General features: G+C 35.6%; 1 long non-coding RNA gene across 1 annotated transcript; it reads left to right on the top strand.

Moving 5' to 3' along the window:
• Window positions 1-318: 318 nt before the first annotated feature.
• On the top strand, window positions 319-3,100 carry LOC113299286. The gene is made up of 2 exons (XR_003334775.1): window positions 319-868; window positions 2,444-3,100. It is a non-coding gene; the product is annotated as an uncharacterized LOC113299286 (long non-coding RNA).
• Window positions 3,101-12,477: the final 9,377 nt, after the last annotated feature.

Raw genomic sequence — 12,477 nt, 5'->3', positions numbered from 1 at the left:
AGCCTCCGTGTATTAATATTCTTGGTTGGGCACGTAATCAGAAGCATACGGGAGGTTCTACTGTATTCTTATGGATATTTGGCCGGACGATTTTTTGCATCGACGATTAGTACGTAGTAGAAGTGCAATATTCCATAATTTTCTTTTGTTTTCTAAATGCATTAAACGCGTGGAAATGCAAAGTCAAACCGTCATAAAGAAGTTCCACAGAAAATAAACCACGTGTCATCTCCATAAAGCTAATGGATGTCGTCCTCGAATACGAAGAGAGTAGTCTATATAGATAGATAGACTCTCTTAGATTCCAGTCTCCCATTTTATTCGTGATTTTCTACTCGAGAAAGAGATTGAACCGACAATTGTCAGTTAACAAAAACCTTTTCAGGGAGACCAAAACACTTGTTAATCCGGTCAACAAGTGAAGATAGGTGGTGGAAACTGAGATCAGATGGTACATTAGTGAAGCCGCCTGGCACTATAACCAAAGCAACGTGTTCCATAAAGAGCGAGAGGAATCAGAAGAAGAGAGAAGTTTCAGTTTCTTAAAAGTCTGACTGAATCGATTAAGATTTCAACAAATTTTTGGTTTCGTGTTTATAAGATTCTGATTCAGGATTGAATTCTTGATGTTTTTATACGAGTTGAAGTGAAGAAGGAGAAGAGGAAGCGGAAGTGGAAGTGGAAGTACTGTTAAGACTGGCAGGGTTAAGATTATTAGGGATAAAATTAGGATTAACTAGAAGAAGAAAAATAAGAGTTAGAATAAGAAGAGTAAGAGATAAATTAATGGATTTATGGGATAAAGTGATCTTTCCTGTTCGTAGAGTTTGGATTGCTTTTTCTGCTCGTGTTAAAGCTCGAAAAAATGGTATGTTCTTCTTTTCTTTTGCTTTTTAATCAAATCCAATTATTGTTTGCTGAATTTCTTTTGAGTTGTGATGTTTGCGGAATTTGGTATATGATGATGTTTGCATCTTATGATTGTTTCTTTAATTCGATTTGATTGATTCTGTTTCATTTTACTCTGTTTTTTTTGGTTTTGTGTAGTGCAAATTCTGATTCTAGGGGTGCTTTTAGTAAGTATCAAAATTTAGTGAAGCCGAATTAATTTTTGATCTACACTTTGTTAGAGTTTTTGAGGCTAAACTTACTTAAATCTAAAGAATCACATCTATTCGTTGAATCTTTTTTGTTGTTGTTGTTAAATTTCAACTGTTTTCTTGGACTTCAAGTAGTTTCCATTTGGTTCAGCCGACATGTGAATTGCTGGGACTAGTGTTTGGTAAAATTTAGTTGGATCAAACTGAGTTTCACAGACCCGAATTACCCTATGCTCATAGACTAAATATCTGGGTTTTTTTTTAAAAAAGAAGCATGTTAAATTCTCTAGACTTTTTTATTTTCTCTGCTGGTCCATGTTCTTCAAATCATGCTAGTAATAAATTTTTTCTGAATTAAAATAAATTTTTCTTTTTTGGTTTAAACTTTAAAATCGGAAAAATAAATAAACGGGACATTTTTGAGGGAGTCTTTAAAAGAAAAGTTTAAATGAACAGGATTTATTACTAAAAGAAGAGGTATGGCTTGTGATGATAACACATGGAACTTGATTTGATTTTGTCGGTCCTACAAATCCATGTGCATCATATGAATGGATACGATCACAAAATCATTCACAAAAAGCCAAATCATTAAAGATCAAACGGTGATCCTTAATTTGGTGCTAACATTGGGTCCCTAATCTGTTGCTCAGATAATAAATTCCTCTTGTTTTTTTTCACTTTTAATAGGAGACAAACACTACTCATTTATCTTCTGTGCATTACCCTAGGCTATAAATCTCCCTCTGTTTTGTCCCCACCTTTCATATACTGTATTCCTTAGTTTACTTGCCAGTAATCAAGAAATTCAAGAAGGTTAGTTGATCGAGTAAGAGTAACTATTCAATTTCGTCACCCTTTTGTTGTTAGGATTTCCTATGGTTTCTTACGGAGTTTATATGGCAGTTTTTATTTAGCAACTACCTAGAAGTAGTCTAGTACAGTCTAGCTCATAAGAATCTTGTTTGAAAATCAGTTTCACATAACATAATGAAATTGTCTAAATTTAAGCATCGGATTTCCTATTGAAATAGTTGGATAACTTTATTAGTTCCATAGACCTTAAATAAAATCGCTATTGGGTTACCAAATTCTACACCTTACATGCAGTGGGTTTGTTTAGTAACTAAAATTGTTTGGTTTTATTTGAATTTGATAAGTGCGAAGTTGATAATCCCCTTGTAGCAGCCTTGACCTTTAAATACTCGGATTTTCTAATTGTTATTCAATGATGGATGGCTATACGACTCCTTCAAAGTCATTGCCGGTCTAACTCATGATAATTTGCTATAAAATTAGTACACTAATTTGTCATTTTGTACTGATGTTGTTGGGGTTTAAAGTTTAAACAGGTGGAGGACTGTTGAAACTACACAATGATGTACAAACTTGCGAGTATCAAGATGTGCAAGTAATGTGGGAAATGTTAAGAAGATCAGAATCAGAACTAATGAATATTTCTGGTCATCAATCGCATAAACCTACCAAGCGTAAGCTACCACGTCCTTTTTGGAGAGTCCATGTCTGGTCATCATCATCTCATAAAAACATATAATATCAATGTCTCTCTAAACTCTTTCTCCCTGGAATAAAATACAAATAAGAAAAGTGGGTACAAGCTTTCTTCCAAATGTTTTTCCCATAAGAAAGAAAAGAATGCACATTTTCTAGTGTTTGATGATGATGAATCATTTTGATCATGGGATATGATGAATTCAATTCTGTGATCGCATAAACTATGTATGTATAGTAGTTGCAGTAGTGGAGTGGTAGGTACGAGTTATGTATGTATTTCTGTATGTAATATGGGGGGGACCATGCAGCTGCTGGTAGTGGAGGTTAACCCATCCTGATTCTCATCCTTTGCAGACAAGAAGTAGGAAGAAAGAAGAGACTCAAAAGAGAGTGATGCAGAGAGGTGTTTCTAATGATGCCCTTTACATTCAATGAGTAATGAAATAAAGAAGAAAAGGAAAAAAAATCAACTTTTTGTTTAAGCATTTGTCATTTAGCTTTCATGGCGGTTCTATTAATTTTGCATCTTTCATTTTCTTTTAGGTTCGTTGGTTTTTTGTAGTGTCAAAATTTGGCGCCACTGAATGCCGACGGACCAATCCGATCATCATGGTGTTGGAGTACTATAATTTGTCATCACGGTGCTGGGACTAAAATTCTGCGAGAATAATACCAGTTTTTTGCCGTCCTGCGGTTCACGCCTGCCTTGCATCTCGATGACTTTAGGAGGGTACGAGCGTATTCAGTTCAATGAAGCTGAGAATTTCAGATATATTAGTAGTATTTAAATCGGTCCAATTAGGATACTTTTTCAAGGCTTGGGCACTGGATTACGGGAGATGCCTAGCTAGCTTCAACTACGTGGCTGGAGTTTCACTTCACTTCACTCTTCACTTCTTGTTAACACCGGCTCACAAATTCTTAGGGGAGTAATAATCGTCATAGTATTATCGCTTCCAAAAGCTTTGCAAATTCCGCAAGATTCTTACCCCTGCCTTCTAGCTGACATAGTCATTGAGCTAAGCGTGTTGTTAAGAATTTTACACTCCTGTCTGGGTCTGAAGTGATTTAAGCTTGAGTTTTACTTGCACGATTTGGCGTAAGCCCGGAACATTTCCAATTTAAGGCTGCAAAATGCAAATCTTCAACAATGGATTATGAAGCGAAAAGATTAGGCTAAGCCCAAAAACTATTGACTTTTAGTGTTTAGCCTAAGAGCTAGCACTATGGTGCACCATATCCCTTCCCTATCCCTCAACCCTCATATGTAGGGAAGGGATGGCACAAAGAAGCCAATCAGGGTGTACCATATCCCTTCCCTATCCTTCAATCCTCATATGTAAGAAAGGGATTGCACAAGGAAGCCAATCTCGCTATAGGGGCTTGCTATCCCTTCCCTGCATGAAACGGCTACTGAGAAGCCGTGTGAATAGCGCCAAACGACTACTGAGTAGCCGTATTTTTTTTTCCAGTCTTTTTTTTTATGGGAATTTATTTTTTTAAGTAAGAAAATATATTTTAGGGTTAAAAAATATATATAATAGGTAAAAAATGAGATATAATTGGTAAAAAATGAGTTCTAGTAAAAAAAAAGAGTGAAAATGAAAAGTTTTAGGTAGAACTTTAAAAACCAGAAAAAATGTTACGGCTTTCCCTTCCCTACAAGTGGGATCGGATGTGATCATTCATGTAGGGAAAGAGATGAATATCCCTACATGAGTAGGGATTTGGGAGACCATAGCACATGATTATTTGGGTTTTTGAGGGATAGAGAGGGATAAGGAGGGATAAACCCCTCCATACTCCATAGTGCTAGCTCTAAGGGAGTCGAAATAGACCCATTATATTATCTATTATTATTACTATTATAAAGGGAACCCCCTTAGGCACTGTTCATGAACAGCATGTGAAGCTGTAACTTTTGAAAATTCGAAACTGCCCTTAGTTTTACAACTTTATAAAAAATGTCATCTAAATTAAATGAGGTTAAAAAGGTAAAAATGAAAAAAACAAATCACAACTCAATAGAAAATAAGAGAATGGAAAGAGTGGGTCACGTGTGCGGGGTCCCATGAGGGCAAAGGAAAGCATTTCCGAAGACCCCTTAGAGCAACCACAGTGAACGACCAAAACTAAAAAACTTGACCAAATATCAGACATTATGGAACGGATCAAAGAGCAAATACTAGACTAAAACTAAAAACCAGACTATATTTGGTCTTTAGTTTGGTTTTGGTGGAGCGTAAAATAGGACTACGCCAACGTGGGACGCAACTTTAATCACCACATGGTAGTGAGAAGCAAACCAAAATTGCGCCTGTACGAAACGGAATATGAACCAACGCCTGGTGGGGCGTAGTTTTAAAATGAGCCTGATTTCAGGCTACACTCAAAGTTACGCCTGGTGTCTGTTGAATACTATAACTGATTTTGATCTTAATTTGGAATAATTGAACTATAACTTCCGTGAATAATGTTGGGTGCAATAATTAAAATAAAGAAAAAATCAAATAAGCAAAAATTATTGATACTTATCTCCTTTATAATGGAATTGATCGATTGACGAAACGAACGAGCTTCTCGTATCTCCACAACAGCAACAAGGCAAAATTTTGGAAAAACAGAGTGAGTCACGTATTCAACACGTTTCCCTTAAGACATTAGCGCCCGGCTACACTCAAGAGTGATGCTATATCTCTCACAGGACAGATATCTCCAGGATAAAACACCCTACTACACCTACTAGTAGCATATGTAGTAGATGCTCAACTTGAGCTTGGCAATTCCGAAAAAACCGTTCAGGAAAATCGCGAACTCTTAAGAAACGCTATAAAATATTTTTCCTTAGGGGTCCCTCTAAAATATAGAGCAACCCCTTTCCCATAGATTTTACAAAAGTAGTGAATTTCTTTATATAATTGACAAATACAACTTAAGAAGAAAAACTTCCCGATGTGGGACTAAAAGGTTTATATAGTTTCTTAAAACTACTAAAAATTGGAAACTCCACGATGTGGGACTAAAAAGTTTCATTCGCAAAATAAACAATAAACTATATTTTTTTATTAAAACTTTGAAAAATTATTTTTTTATTAATCGTTTTCCAACAATCCCCCACATGAATGAAAACTCAATAAAACATGAAAACACAGATAGATCTTGGTAAATCAACATCCCAACCTCACGATCCAAACAGACTGATCGTGCAAGTGTTGAAATCATACTAGTCATTTCTACGTCCTCTCCCTCACACAAAAGTGTGTTGACCCCAGGGTCATACTATGGATTGCATAAATCATAATAGTATTGAGAGCTTTCATCTTTAGTTCTCACATGGTGAGACTATAGGTATATTTCACCAAAGTGAAAAAGCATGAACTAGTGAACCCTTAGTGACCTTTAGGTCCTAAGTTCCAGTAATACCAAAACCATCAAAACGAAAATCACATAAAAAACGCAGGAAATACCATTTTAGGCAGAGGTGTCCATGAGGTCTTGAAACTTTGCTTAGTGAGATATTACCGGAATTACTTGCTAGAGACAGTGAACTATGTCTTGAACTGCTAGCATTTAATGTAATTCGTCATAACAACCACGGGTGATATCTCCAAGATTGCTGCCAAGCTCGTGCCGTTTTGTCCAATTTGGCCCTGGACATATCCTGTTTCTCAGAATGCTCTAGAGAATCAAAGCTCATATTCTCATAGGAAGCGGCCCACTTCCTCATTCAGATAGCTGAGTTTCCATAAAGAGTGTTACTGCTACATCCCACTTCAATCTTAAATTGAAACTATAGAACTCATTAAGACTTCTTAAAAGTCATCCTTCACATGCAGTCACACTATCACGTCTACACCATAGGGAAGGGACAGAGAATAAAATTCTCTGATAGTGTTTACCTTTACCCACCACAAATTAGTTTTCTCATTCGAAACCTTGATCTTGGGATCTCCAATCAGCAAGGTTGAGTATCCTTCATGGCAAGTTTAATTTATGAGCTTAAGCCCCTTCCCCCTCGATGCATTTCTAACTATCTCTTGGGATAAACCTTTCGTCAAAGATTGCGCGATATTCTCCTTGGACTTTATCCAATCAATGGAAATAACGCCGATTGAGATTAGTTATTTTCAGGTTTAGCTATTATATCTTGGCTAACACAATGTATAGATATAGCTGGCACATGCCTATGCCAGAGAGGATTGTCTTCTAAAAAACATCTTAGGCACTCGCCCCCCTCTCGTGCTTTATCTAACTCAATACTCTCAGATTCCATAATGAATTGAGCAATATATGTTTGTTTTTAAATCTTCCAAAAACAAACCCTGATGCTAGAGTGAAACATATCCACTCGTAGACTTAGACTCCTCTGAGTCAACTATCCAGTTTACATCACAAAGTCCCTCAAGGACAACAAGATACCTTTGATAAATCAAATAAAAGGTAATAGAGTATTTTAGGTACCATAATACTCTACTCAGTGCATCTGAATATTATTGCTCTGGACTATAATTATATTTACTTAACTTACTCACAATATAGGCAATGTTTGGACTCTTACAGTTCATTAAATTCATCAGACATCCTATAACTCTTGAGTATTCAAGTTAAGATACTCCATTACCCTTTTTTCTTGAGTCTACAAGAATAATCGTACGGAGTACAAGAAGGCTTACAATCACACTGATTGTATCTCTTAAGCACAAATTCAAAATAATGAGAATGACTAAGACTACATATGTTAGATTATTTTCTAATCCTCATCCCTAAGATTACATCAACAGGGCCTAAGTCTTTCAAGTCGACGTTCTCATTCAGCGCATGTTTTTAGTGGAATTAATCACATCTATGTTTGTATCAAGTATAAGCATATCATCAACATACAAGCATACAATCACACAGGCATCCTTAACAAGTTACTTGTAAATATACTTGTCAGATTCATTAACTTAAATCCACTACACATTATCACATGATCAAATTTTCCATGTCACTGTTTACGTGCTTATTTTATAAACCATACAAAAAAAATTTCAACTTACAAACTTTGTCATCATAACCTTTCACTACAAAGTCCTCAGGTTGGTCTATGTAAATTTCTTTATCTAATTCACGATTTTAGAAAAGATGTCTTAACATCCATCTGATGTATCTCTAATTTGTTTATGACAACAATAACAATTAGCATCTCAACGTAAGTAAATCTCGTCACATGTGAATAAGAATCAAGGAAATATACACCTTCTTTTAGTTTATAGCCTTTAGCTACCAACTTAGCCTAATATTTTTCTACAGTTCCATATACCTAATGTTTCCTCTTAAAGACTCATTTACATCTCATGGTCTTACTCTCTGGAGGTAAACTATAAACCTCCCAAGTCAGGTTCCGACGGACTGAGTCCATTTCACTAAATGAAGCTTCTTACCAGAATGGGGTTTCAATAGATATCAAGGCTTCTTTACAAGTCCAGGGCTTAGACTACGCTAGGCATGTTATGAAGTCGGCTTCATAAGAAGTCTCAAGTCTAATTGTTTTACTTCTGTTAGGCTCAACCTTAACTTCATCTTCCTTTAAGATAAGCTGACTATTTGAAAATAAATCTAGGGGATCAACAACACATCTCTAATGAGGTACAGGTTTAAGAATAAACATGTTCAAAGAACTCAGCATCCCTAGATTATGTAATAGTATTCACAACAAAGTCAGAAATTACACCAAAAGTATGAAAAATCAGAACACACAACTAAAAATCTATATGTAGAAGTATACTCAGCATACCTTATATGAATACACAATCACCATTTTTGGTTTATATCTAGTTCTTCTAGGAAGAGGAATGACAATGTTAGTCAAACACCCCCACACTTTGACATATTCATAAGAAGGTCATCTACCTTTCCATAAATCATATGGAGTTTCATCTGATCCTTAAGGGTACTATATTCAGGATATACTAGTTAAGAGGACTTCCTCCTCCCACAAGACCGCAGGTAATCCTGAACTAATCAACATGGTAATTATGATCTCCTTAAGGATACAATTAATATGTTCAAGGCTTCTAATTGGTTATCAACTTCAAGTTTATACATCTTAAGGCTTCTAAGGCATCATCCTTATCCCTAAGCAATTATTCAAGATAGTTCCTCGTACAATCATTTACGGAAGTTATAAACCATCTTTTACCATAGTGGTTTTGGGTTGAACTCATGTCAACTAGGCCTAACTGAATTAATTCTAAGGGATTAGAATTACTATGAACATTTGTGCTAAAAGATTTTATAGCATATTCATTTCACTTTTGTGTTCAAGATCCAAACTAAATTTGGGTACGAAGCCTATGCTAGGCAGTTTATTCATTGACTTATAATTTTAGGGTTCCAAGTCTACCATGCAAAACATTCAAAGACACACAAAAGAATACATAAGAATCAATTATGTTCACTTCATCAGATTTTCCTTTAAACTTATATATAGACCCTAAGTCCTCTAACTGTTGCCTAAAAAATCAATGCCCTTAGTTATAACAAGTTTTCCACATTTAATTAAGATTTTCAATCTTTTACCATCTTCAAGAGAACAAGATACAAGATTCTTTCATATGCTCGGAACATGAAAACTTCATTCAATGTGAGAATATTACAGATATGAGCTTATGCTCGACCTTTCCCTTTTATGCAACCTCTGTCGCAGATGAGTTACTCATATAGAGTTTCTCGACATCCCTTATCCTCTGATAAGAGGTGAACAGGTCTCTGTTTCAACAAACATACTTAGTGGCTCCAGAGTCCACCCACCAGTCTCTCATATTGGTTATTAAAATAACTTCCGACATCATGTCAATGAACTCGTTCTAATTTGTTTCAACTAAATTAGCATTAACTTTCTACTTATTAAGGTTTTATGTTGTCTACACTTTACTGTCGTATGGCCGGGAATTTTACAAACATAATAATCACCCTTAATTAAAGTAATGCCGGATTAAGTTTTACGAAACATACCTTTCTTATGAAGACTACGCTTAGAGTTGTGTTTGATGTTCTCGCCTTTGTCAGCTTTGGAAGACTTGTGTTCATCCACATGCGCCTGGTAGCCATGTTCCTTTTTCAATTTCATGTCACAAACTTCGTTTATACTCTGACCACGGACACGGTAATTTTCCAATCACCTAATACACCATATCTCACAAACCTTATTTCAGATAAAATATGAGTTTCGAAGATAATATCTATATTTATAAACTTCGTTTGAACCACCATATCAAAAAAAACTCATGGTTACCTCATAAAAACTACTTTAGTTAACAACAAAATTCTGCCCGTCAGAATTTTTCAGGAACGTTTCTCTGTTTTATAAAATATCAAAAAAAATACTTTTACAACTCCAAAAATTCTGAAATTTTACGTGGATAACCATCAGGATGTTTACTACGTTATGTCAAAAGGGCTCATCGAAATTCCTTCTAGGTTAAGAGATAAACTCGAAACTCTACAGCTGACCAAAAATTCGTTTTTGTTTCTCACTCCACAATTAACATCCATGATTCACAAACCAACCAACCATTTTCGATTATTACAAATTCTAATGTCTTAAGATTGTTGGGTGCAATAATTAAAATAAAGAAAAAATCAAATAAGCAAAAGTTATTGATACTTATCTCCTTTATAATGGAATTGATCGATTGACGAAACGAACGAGCTTCTCATATCTCCACAACAGCAACAAGGCAAAACTTTGGAAAAAAAGAGTGAGTCACGTGTTCAACACGTTGCCCTTAAGACATTAGCGCCCGGCTACACTCAAGGGTGATGCTATAGCCCTCACAGGACGGATATCTCCAGGATAAAACACCCCCTACTGCACCTACTACTAGCATATGTAGTAGATGCTCAACTTGAGCTTGGCAACTCCGAGAAAACCGTTAAGGAAAATCGCGAACTCTTAAGAAACGCTATAAAATATTTTCCCTTAGGGGTCCTTCTAAAATATAGAGCAACCCCTTTCCCATAGATTTTACAGAAATAGTGAATTTCTTTATATAATTGACAAATACAACTTAAGAAGAAAAACTCTCCGATGTGGGACTAAAAGGTTTATATAGTTTCTTAAAACTACTAAAAATTGGAAACTCCACGATGTGGGATTAAAAGGTTTCATTCACAAAATAAAATAATAAATTATAATTTTTTGTTAAACTTTAAAAAATTATTTTTTTATTAATCGTTTTCGAACAAATAATTGAACTATAATTGCCGTAATTGAACTCGTTTCAGTGTACTAATATTAGTTAGTGCTATGTATACATGTGCTCGTACTAGTTATTGCACCACTGGTTACAACAGCACCACTGGTTATAGTACTGACTAGTGGATAGTTAATTAGTTAGTCATGATCATGAAGAACTCATAAAACGTAGTTTCTAATAACGCCTCACATGAAGCGGGATTTCACGTCTACGTCCCATTTGGGCGTATTTTGTATTTGCGCCCCATTGAGCGTGATTTTCTTTTGCGCCTGGTGGACCGGCGCAGTTTAGATATTCCGCTTGACCAAGTATAATCTTGTACCGTAGCGTAGCACCACGGATTAAGATCAAATTTGATCGTTATCTTTAGTGTTTAATTTTTGGTTTTACTCGTACCATTGCAGTTGTTCTTAGGCCTTGGGAACTGTTCAGTGTTTTGAAGTTGTGAATTCTAGATTTCCAATATTTCCCTTTTACCATGCCCACACAAGTCATGTGTTATTAATAAAAGTGGGGATATATTAGTAATTTATGTTTTAAACTAAACCATATAAAAAGTGATTAATCCATTTCCAGATTGTACGTGCGGAACAATCTTGTGATTAAAAAAGAAAATAAAACTAATCAAAAAAGGAAGTCAAAGCGGTTAGGGGCTGATTATGTCGCAAGAGGGCAAGCTAAATATACCTTCCATGTCAACTTTTACAATATTGAGGTTGTCTTGCTAGCCTACTAGCGAGTCACATGAGGAACCAACCAAGAAAGCCAAAACGGATATAAGACTGATTATGTCGTAAGGGGCCAAGCTAACTCTACCTTCCATGTCAAATTTTACAATATTGGAGATTCGAACTTGCAATCTCCTAATATTGACCAGTTGAGATAGCTATGCATTTTTATAAAAAATAAAAAACTGATAAAAGTGGATGTGCAATGTGCATTAATTCATACATCACTAAGCCGCATCATGTCTACATATCTACACAAAACAACAAATGGCGTCTGCCAATCAAAAAGAAATATCTTCGGGGTTTCCTTTCATAATAATACTCCAAAATTACCAGACTACACGACCACTCACTTGGTTAAGTACTAGTTACATATGATACGTTAGAGCGGTAGTCCATGTTAACTTTAGAGCAGTTCCTATGGAATGAACAAACCATCAAGTTTGTTCATTGTGCTCCCACTATGGACTCAACAAACATGAAAAATGGATGTTCAAACCAACAAATTTGTTGGCTTGTTCATTGAGTTGGAAGATGTAGCGGACGTTTGATGAAAGGACGGGCGAGCTTCGCTCCAACGCTGGCGTTTGAGCCAGAAACGCTGGCGCTTGTCTCTCCAGCGCGCGCGAACAGTTGAAATGCTAGCGCTTTTTGTTATCACGTCGCGTTCATCTTAAAAGCGCCAACGGCTACTTCAATCCAACAGTTGATGCTCTTTTTTTTCCCTATAAATTCAGTTCATCTCCAGACTTAAAACTCACACCTTCTTCATCACTACCTCAAAATTATACAATTTAATATCATCTCTAAATTTTTTTTTCAAACAAAACTATTCATATCAACTTAATCTACCAGAAAAAATCTCATCGCTATAAATTTCATTTCTAACAAATA

Source organism: Papaver somniferum, chromosome 7, assembly GCF_003573695.1.
Source record: "Papaver somniferum cultivar HN1 chromosome 7, ASM357369v1, whole genome shotgun sequence".
NCBI classification, from domain to species: Eukaryota; Viridiplantae; Streptophyta; class Magnoliopsida; order Ranunculales; family Papaveraceae; genus Papaver; species Papaver somniferum.
This window is presented reverse-complemented; position numbering and strand designations above follow the sequence as displayed.